This window comes from Rhinoderma darwinii, unplaced genomic scaffold, assembly GCF_050947455.1.
Source record: "Rhinoderma darwinii isolate aRhiDar2 unplaced genomic scaffold, aRhiDar2.hap1 Scaffold_424, whole genome shotgun sequence".
In the NCBI taxonomy this organism is placed as follows: Eukaryota; Metazoa; Chordata; class Amphibia; order Anura; family Rhinodermatidae; genus Rhinoderma; species Rhinoderma darwinii.
In genome coordinates this window covers 60,875-69,914 of record NW_027463784.1, presented here as the reverse complement: position 1 = coordinate 69,914, position 9,040 = coordinate 60,875, and the positions used below count along the sequence as shown (strand labels likewise).

The 9,040-nt window shown below is 42.5% G+C and overlaps 1 long non-coding RNA gene across 1 annotated transcript; it reads right to left on the bottom strand.

Moving 5' to 3' along the window:
* Positions 1-3,960: 3,960 nt before the first annotated feature.
* On the bottom strand, positions 3,961-8,290 carry LOC142710423 (uncharacterized). The gene is made up of 3 exons (XR_012869473.1): positions 8,041-8,290; positions 6,444-6,538; positions 3,961-4,198 (listed from the first exon to the last, which is right to left on the bottom strand). It is a non-coding gene; the product is annotated as an uncharacterized LOC142710423 (long non-coding RNA).
* Between the last annotated feature and the right edge of the window lie 750 nt (positions 8,291-9,040).

Sequence of the window (9,040 nt, the reverse complement as noted above, 5' to 3'; positions counted from 1 at the left end):
GATCTAATACATTGCACTACATAGGTAGTGCAATGTATTAGAAAAAAAAAAATCTGACCGTTGGACCTTCAAGTCCCCTAGTGGGACTTGAGAAAAAGTGTAAAAAAAGTATAAAAAAGTGTAAAAAAAAGTGCAAAAAATAAAAGTTTCAAGTAATCAAATAAAACACAACCCCCCTTTTACTCTTATCAAGTCCTTTATTATTGAAAAATAATAATAAACCATATGTATTTGGTATCGCCACGACCGGAGGTATCAAAATATTATATTATTTATTGCACGCGGTGAACAGCGTAAAAAAAAAACGTAAAAAACGTTACCAGAGTTTCTGTTTTTTGGTCACTTTGCCCTACAAATATTACAATAAAAAGTGATCAAAAAGTCGCACGTATCCAAAAATGGTACCTATAAAAACTATAGCTCGTCTCGCAAAAAACAAGCCCTCATACAGCTCCGTCGACAAAAAAAGTAAAAAAGTTATGGTTCTCACAACTTGGCGACAGAAAAATACATTCTTTTTACAAAAGTAATTTTATTGTGCAAAAAGTTGTAAAACATAAAAAAGTTCTATAAATTAGGTATCGCCGGAATCGTACTGACCCGATGAATAAAGTTAACATGTAATTTATAACGCATGGTGAACGCTGTATAAAAAAAACTAAAAAAGCTGTGCCAGAATTGCGTTTTTTTGTTTACCTGGCATCCCAAAAAATAGGATAAAAGGTGATCAAAAAGTCGCATGTACCCCAAAATGGTACCAATAATAACTACAGCTCGTCCCGCAACAAACCAGCCCTCATACCGCTACGTCTATGAAAAATAAAATTAGTTATGGCTCCAATAAGTCAGGAAATAAAAAAATATGCAGTTGTGCCCGAGGGGAACATTTCTTCTGTTTCAAGAGGCGATTTATCAAGGACCTAAAATTAGGGAACCAGGAAGGGGAGGGCCCAAACATATCCGCTGGAAGCGACGGTGCCCGTATTATACCAGGATAATACTTTCCCAGCAAAATTCCCCAAACTGCAAATATGCGGAGTGTGGACCAAAAGGGGGATAAGAAATGACACCATTTATCAGTGCGACACAGGCCTGTGCAGAAAGGATTGCTTCACAGCGTAACACACATCTATGGATCATTTTTATTTTTTTATACCACCTGACTATGCCCCTTAAATACTCCGCCCCGCTTACATGTACCCCCACATTATAAAACACCAGCAATACTCAAACAAATATAGTACCAAGCAAAATCCGCTCTCCAAAAGCCAAATGGTGCTTCCTCGGCCCTGAACCCTACAGCGTCCCCAAACAGCAGTTTCCTTCAACATATATGGCATCGTCATACCCGGGAGAACCCTTTTAGCAATTTTTGGGGTGTGTGTCTCCAGCGTCATAAGCTGGGCATGACATATTTGCCACTGAATGGCATATCTAGGGAAAAATATAAATTTTTAATTTGCACCATCCACAGCGCATTCATTTATGGAAAAGACCTGTGGGTTGAAAATGCTCACTACACCCCTTAATAAATGCCTTGAGGGGTGCAGATCCATAGTGGGGGTCACTTATCAGGGGTTTCTTTTTATTATTTCACATCTGAGCCTCTGCAGTTGTGAACCAATACTTTGTAAATCGCCAAATTAGGCCTCCACTCCGCATGGTACTCTTCACTTCTGAGCCCTGTCATATGTCCAGACAAAAGATTAGGGCCACATGTAGGGTGTTTCTAAAACCGGGAAACACCGCATAATAATTAGAGAGCTGTCTTGTTATGGTGGCACAAGCCGGGCACCACATATTGGCATATCTATGGAAAAAAATCCCATTTTCACTCTGCAACATTGAGCGCACACTAATTTCTACAAAACACCTGCAGGGTTAAAATGCTTACTACACCCCTTGGTAAATGCATTGAGGGGTGTAGTTTCCAAAATGGGGTCACTTCTGGGGGATTTCCACTGTTTTGGGCCCACAGGTGCCCAGAAACCAATCCAGCAACATCTGCACTCCAAATGGCGGTCCTTCCCATCTGAGCCCTGCGGTTTGCCCAAACAGCAGTTTATGACCACATATGGGGTATTGCCGTACTCGGGAGAAATAGCTTTACAAATGTTGGGTTCTTTTTTTCCTTTATTTGTTGAGAAAATGAAAAAATTTGCGCTAAAGCTACGTCTTATTGAAGAAAAAGGACTGTTTTTATTTTCACTGCCTAATTCTAATAAATTCTATGAAACATCTGTGGGGTCAAAATGCTCACTACACCGCTAGATGAATTCCTCAAGAGGTGTAGTTTCCTAAATGGAGTCACTTTTTGGGCGTTTTCATTGTTTTGTCCCCTCAGGAGCTTTGCAAATGTGACATGGCCTCTGCAAACCATTCCTGCTAAATGTGATCTCCAAAAGCCAAATAGCGCTCTTTCCCTTCTAAGCCCTGCCGTGTGTCCAAACAGCCGGTTATTACCACATGTGGGGTATTGTTTTACTCGGGAGAAATTTATTTACAAATTTTATGGTGCTTTTTCTCCTTTAGTCCTTGTGGAAATGAAAAAAAAAATTAGCTAAACCTACATTTTATTTGAAAAAAATGTAGATTTTCATTTTCACAGCCTACTTGCAAAAATTTCTGCAAAAAACCTGTGGGGTCAAAATGCTCACTATACCCCTAGATAATTTCCTCAAGGGGTATAGTTTCCAAAATGGGGTCACTTGTTTGGGGTTTCCACTGTTTCGTCCCCTCAGGGGCTTTGTAAATGTGACATGGCCTCCGCAAACCATTCCTGCTAAATGTGAACTCCAAAAGCCAAATAGCGCTCTTTCCCTTCTCAGCCACGCCGTGTCTCCAAACAACCGTTTATTACCACATGTGAGGTATTGTTTTACTCGGGAGAAATTGCTTTACAAATTTTGCGGTGCTTTTTCTCCTTTAGTCCTTGTGGAAATGAGAAAAAAATCGCTAAACCTACATTTTCTTTGAAGAAATGTTGATTTTAATTTTCACGGCCTACTTCCAATAATTTCTGTAAAAAACCTGTGCGGTCAAAATGCTCACTACACCCCTAGATAATTTCCTTGAGGTGTCTAGCTTCCCAGATGGGGTCACTTTTGGTTGATTTTGACTGTTTTGGCACCGCAAGAGCCCTTCAAACCTGACATGGTGCCTAAAATATATTCTAACAAAAATAAGGCCCCAAAATCCACTAGGTGCTCCTTTGATTCTGAGGCCGGTGCTTCAGTCCAGTAGCACGCTACGGCCACATGTGGGATATTTCCTAAAACTGCAGAAACTGGGCAACAAATATTGAGTTGCATTTCTCTGGTAAAACCTTCTGTTTTATAAAAAAAATTGTATTAAAAATGTATTTCTGCAGAAAAATATGAAATTTGTAAATTTCACCTCTACTTTGCTTTAATTCCTGTGAAATGTGTAAAGGGTTAAGACATTTTCTAAATGCTGTTTTGAATACTTTGAGGGGTGAAGTTTTTAAAATGGGGTGACTTTTTTGGGGTTTCTAATATATAAGGCCCTCAAAACCACTTCACAACTGAACTGGTCCCTGTAAAAATAGCCTTTTGAAATTTTCTTGAAAATGTGAGAAATTGCTGCTAAAGATCTAAGCCTTGTGATGTCATAGAAAAATAAAAGGATGTTCAAAAAACGATGCCAATCTAAAGTAGACATATGGGTGATGTTAATTAGCAACAATTTTGTGTGGTATAACTGCCTGTCTTACAAGCAGATACATTTAAATTGAGAAAAATGCTAATTTTTGCAATTTTTCGCTAATTTTTGGTGTTTTTCACAATTAAATACTGAACATATCAAGCAAATTTTGCCAGTATCATAAAGTCCAATGTGTCACGAGAAAATAATCTCAGAATCGCTTGGATAGGTGAAAACATTCCGGAGTTATTACCACATAAAGTGACACATGTCAGATTTGAAAAATGAGGCTCTGTCAGGAAGGTCAAAAGTGGCTAAAGAGGGAAGGGGTTAAAAACCCCTTCTGGACAGTGGGGGATGGGAAGGAGGAGGTGTGGACGGATGACGTTCCGGCATTCTTAGATGGACATTAGTGGTTCATATCTGCTGCCTCTTTAGCGTAGAGACCTTGATCTGGCACATCCCTTTCCATGGCTGACGTTCTCGACACCAGGGCTTCCTCCTGCTGATGTTGTACGGTACATTCCCTTCAGTTCTGAAACAAGAATAAATAAAATGTCCTAGTGAAGAGTTGCTCTCTTGAAGATATTCCCCGTGACCCACACCAAGACCCTTTGTCTGCCAGGTAGGTAGATAGTGCGTTCTATGTTCAACTAAGATACAAAATTCACAAGTAAATCTGCTCAACTAAGATGCGGTTAACACAAAGGTTTCAAAACGGGGACAGATAGGGCGCCAAGCGATGGTAGAATTTTATTTAAATACGCGTTTCTGGCACGACTGGTCCCTTTATCTGGTCTTAACCTGACAAAGGGACCAGTCAAGTTTAGTCCCGGACCTGTCCGGTCCAGAAATACAGTCAAAATAAAATGGGCTTTACTTTACTGTCCCCGTGTGAAGTATTTGTGTTACCCGCCGCTTACCAATTTTTAAAGGGGAACTCCAAGAAAAATTTGTCATGCAATCAAAGGCGCAGTGCCCACCCAAACTACATTGCAGGATTTTATTTAAAAAATTAGCTGTTATCTATTGGATTACTCCAATATGTAAAGGCCAATATCACTAACAGCTCCTGGCTCAGCCAGCAGAGGTGGGGTCCGGAGCCGAATGGGACCCAGAGCTGCTGAAGGAGCGGGAAGTACATAAAGGGGATTTGTCCGGGGTCTGAATACATTTTAGTGTTTGGTATTAAAGGGGTTTTCCAGGCTTTATAAAAATTGTAATTCAAACTGAAAATTGCACCATTTAGCAAATACCCACCTTCTAATTCTCTGCGGCTCCAGTGCCGGCGGTTCACAATCCGCTGCCGGCCTGTTTACATAGGCTGGACCAGTGATGTCCCGTATCGGCACATGATCACACTAGTCAATCACTGGCCACAGTGGTCACGTGCCATACTTACTTAGATCACTTCTGCAGGCGATACCCTCCCTCTATACTGTCCTTACTGCAAGGTTTTTATAGTGAGGACAGAATACAGGGAATATCTGGTACACAAAGCGTATTCTCACTAACCCCATGACAAGCCATGCCCAATGAACCACGTTCTGTCAAAGGTAGGCCCTGTCAAGTCCTGTCTCAATCCATCTGAAACCAAAGTGTCCCTAGAAAGAAATGCCAAATATTGTCAACTATGCTATATTAGTGTATAGTATGAAGAATCAGTGCAGTAGGGTCTATATACTACTATATACACAAAGCTGCCATGTGCCGAACATTGCAAAACACCCTTTTCATAAAAGAGCGTTAATTCCAGTCCTGCAGTCACCCTGATGACCTTATACTGTGCCAGTACTTGAGGTAGGTGTGCCCCTTTATATATTACTTGCAGCCAGAATTGGCACCGGGATTATCAGCTCATTGACAAATTCTTAAATGGAAAAAGCGCCATATCCCTATTAGGTCCCGCGGACATCATAGAGGTGGTCCTTGACTTCCAGTCCTGCAGTCACCATGAAGACTTTGTGCTGTCAGTGCAGGCAGAATAAAGCTGACATGGTGACCATGTAATGTTTTCTATGTACTACTACTCCCTGTACTGACTGATAGTAGAGAGAATGGACTAAGCTGAAGGATTCCCGACTCTTATCAATTATTTAAATAGGGAATATGCCCTGAATACTAACCCCAAATTTATATTCCATTCATAGTAGGGCAGATTTACTATTCAAATTGAGCCAGAATTATGGCGTACATGTTGTGCGCCATATTTATTAATCGTTTTAGACACATTTTGCGGCGTGCTTGACAAGGGGCGTGGCCTAGAATAAATGGGCGTGTCTTAAACTAAGCCAACCAAGAGGTGGTATAAGGAAGAGAAAAGTGTCTAACATGTCTAGTGAAATCTATCATACATCGTGCACCACTGTGATAAATTTGGCGCAGTTTCTGACTTCCTTGTATCAGTTTACACTGTGTAAAACTCAGATAGTTTTAGGCCCCATGCACACTAACTTATTTTTGCGGTCGCAATTCACCCGCAAATCTGCAGGTGAATTGCGGCCCCATTCATTTCAATGGGCCCATGCACACGACCTTGGTTTCCACGGTCCGTGCATTGCCCAGGAACCGGGACCGCAAAAACAACGGACATGTCTTATTACGGTCGTGTTTTGCGGTACAGGCTCATAGAAAATAATGCACGCGGTCATATGCACGGCCCGCGATTTGTGGGCGGCCGTGGGTGACACTCCGCGGACGTACGAGCCGTAAGTCACGGTCAATGCACCTCACTACGGTCGTGTGCATGAGGCCTTAGTAAATCTGCCCCATGGTAATACCAGTGACAGCCCGCTCTTTCCCGGTGGGGTACAGTCCTCCGCACATCTTCATCCACGTCTCATCTTGTCTGTGCCGGATACTTTTCTCCTTATACCTGAGAAGTAACAAAAATAACATCAGAAACTAAAAAAACACAAAGTATTTCTCCCCATTTCTAATAATAACATTTCCTGCAGGTGAATAATGGAAAATATAAAGATATAAATATATTCAGGCCTATGTGTCTGTCCAGGGGGTCAGTGAGGGTCCTGCCTGTTATATGTGGGGAGGTCTCGCTGCACAATAACGGGGGGGGGGGGGGAATGTCTGTACATCAATATATATTTGTCTCTAGGAGCCCCTACAAAGTCTCAGTGAGGGTCCTGCCTGCTATATGTGGGGAGGTCTCGCTGCACAATAACGGAGGGGAAAATGTCTGTACATCAATATATATTTGTCTCTAGGAGCCCCTACAAAGTCTCAGTGAGGGCCCTGTCTGTTATACGGGGGGAGGTCTCGCTGCACAATAACGGGGGGGAAAATGTCTGTACATCAATATATATTTGTCTCTAGGAGCCCCTACAAAGTCTCAGTGAGGGCCCTGTCTGTTATACGGGGGGAGGTCTCGCTGCACAATAACGGGGGGGAAAATGTCTGTACATCAATATATATTTGTCTCTAGGAGCCCCTACAAAGTCTCAGTGAGGGTCCTGCCTGTTATATGTGGGGAGGTCTCGCTGCACAATAACGGGGGGGAAAATGTCTGTACATCAATATATATTTGTCTCTAGGAGCCCCTACAAAGTCTCAGTGAGGGCCCTGTCTGTTATACGGGGGGAGCTTGTATACAGCGTTAGTAACACGCATGTCACTCCAGTATAGATATTTTGGGTGCGGGTTCTTCTCCCTCACTGTCCATAGTTTAATTAAACACCTTAAGAAAATGGATCATCACCAAGAAGTTTTATTTAAAGGGGTACTCCCATCTTACTATTTCTCTGGGACTCACACCGATGTGGAAAACGGAGGTCTCTCCCTGACCCTGTCCTGCTTTGTTCCCAGATCCCTGTCCCGTCTAATGGCTGCTGATTCCAGGTGGAGAATGACTTGGTAAAGGCCTCGCACGTCCCTCTCTCTATTCTGTTCTATGGAAGTTTCGGAAACAGCTGAGCGCTGTTGAACTATTTGCGTAACTCCCATAGTACAGAACGGAGAGAGCTGCGTGCATGCGCATAGGTGGATATCACATAAACGTCTGAGATGGAGAAAACCCTCTAAAGAGATTATGTAATTAAAGGGGTTGTACATAATTAGAAAAATAGAGCTGCTGTCTTCCAAAAACAGAGCCACACCTGTCCACAGGTGATGTGCGATGTGTGGACAGCTTAGCCCTATACATTTCAATACAGAAAAGCTGCAATACCACACACAGCCTCTGGACAGAGGTGGCGCAGAGCTTCCATTTGGGTCATAGAGAGGGTCTCCAGCGTGATACCCCCCTCTATGATATCTAAATACCCTTATAGGGCATTTCAGGTGTAACCAGAAGTTAAGGTGATACAAAAAAATATTCCATACATGAGATTTCCTTAATGGAGATATTGTAACAATAATTACTGAAAATATGTAATTGACTTTTTCCTCCATTGTAGGAATAGAACCCGAGAAGCCACGTTTTGGATTACGGAACAGTCGATCCTCCGGATGAAATGCTGTGTGGTTGGAGCGCAGTCCCAGGAGCGCTGGTGTTGTTGTGCTGATCCATGTTCTTCTTATCTGAGCTTGTATACAGAACACGCGATCCTTCTGGTCCGACCTACTAACATATATAAGCACAGCCTAAACACACACGTAATGATATATAATAACATAACATAACATTACTATGTATCAGCCCTGATACGTCAGTCTCATCATATTTCTGGGGTCCCCGCACACTGGATATACGTTACCTCCTGTGATGATGTCACTTCCTGTATTTCCTGTATGACATGGCTGCTCTTCCTCTTCCCGTTTCCCTTTCTGATGTATTTCCTCTTCCTGTGTGATAAGACGTGTGCTGTCGCCTCCTGCTGTGTATAACACGAGATGTAACATGTCTTATAAAACATGTCAATAATAATCGCAGAAAGCGAACAACATTTTGTTCATTTCCATTCACATCAATGGTTATTTGTTTGCAGCCGTTTTTCTGAGCCGTACTTGTCTGTTTTTAGAATCAACTACAGGGAGATTTGAGATGTGGTTTGAGAATTTCTTTCCTATGTAAACCCCACCGATAAGGACAGCTAAGAAGCCTCAGTTATCAGCGAGCGACCCCATAATTAGACTAAGCAGAGTGCCCCCATACAGTGCCAGCAGAGTATTGTCCCTTATACAGTGCCAGTATACTGCCCCCTCATAAACAACACTACCAGCAGAGACCCCTCAATAACCCATATTGCCAGCAAAGTGCCTCCAATAATTAGTGCCAGCAGACTGCCCCCAATAACCTCTACAAGCAGAGTTCCCCCTCACAAATAGTCCCAGCAGACGGCCCCCAATAACCTCTACAAGCAGAGTTCCCCCTCACAAATAGTCCCAGCAGACGGCCCCCAATAACCTCTACAAGCAGAGT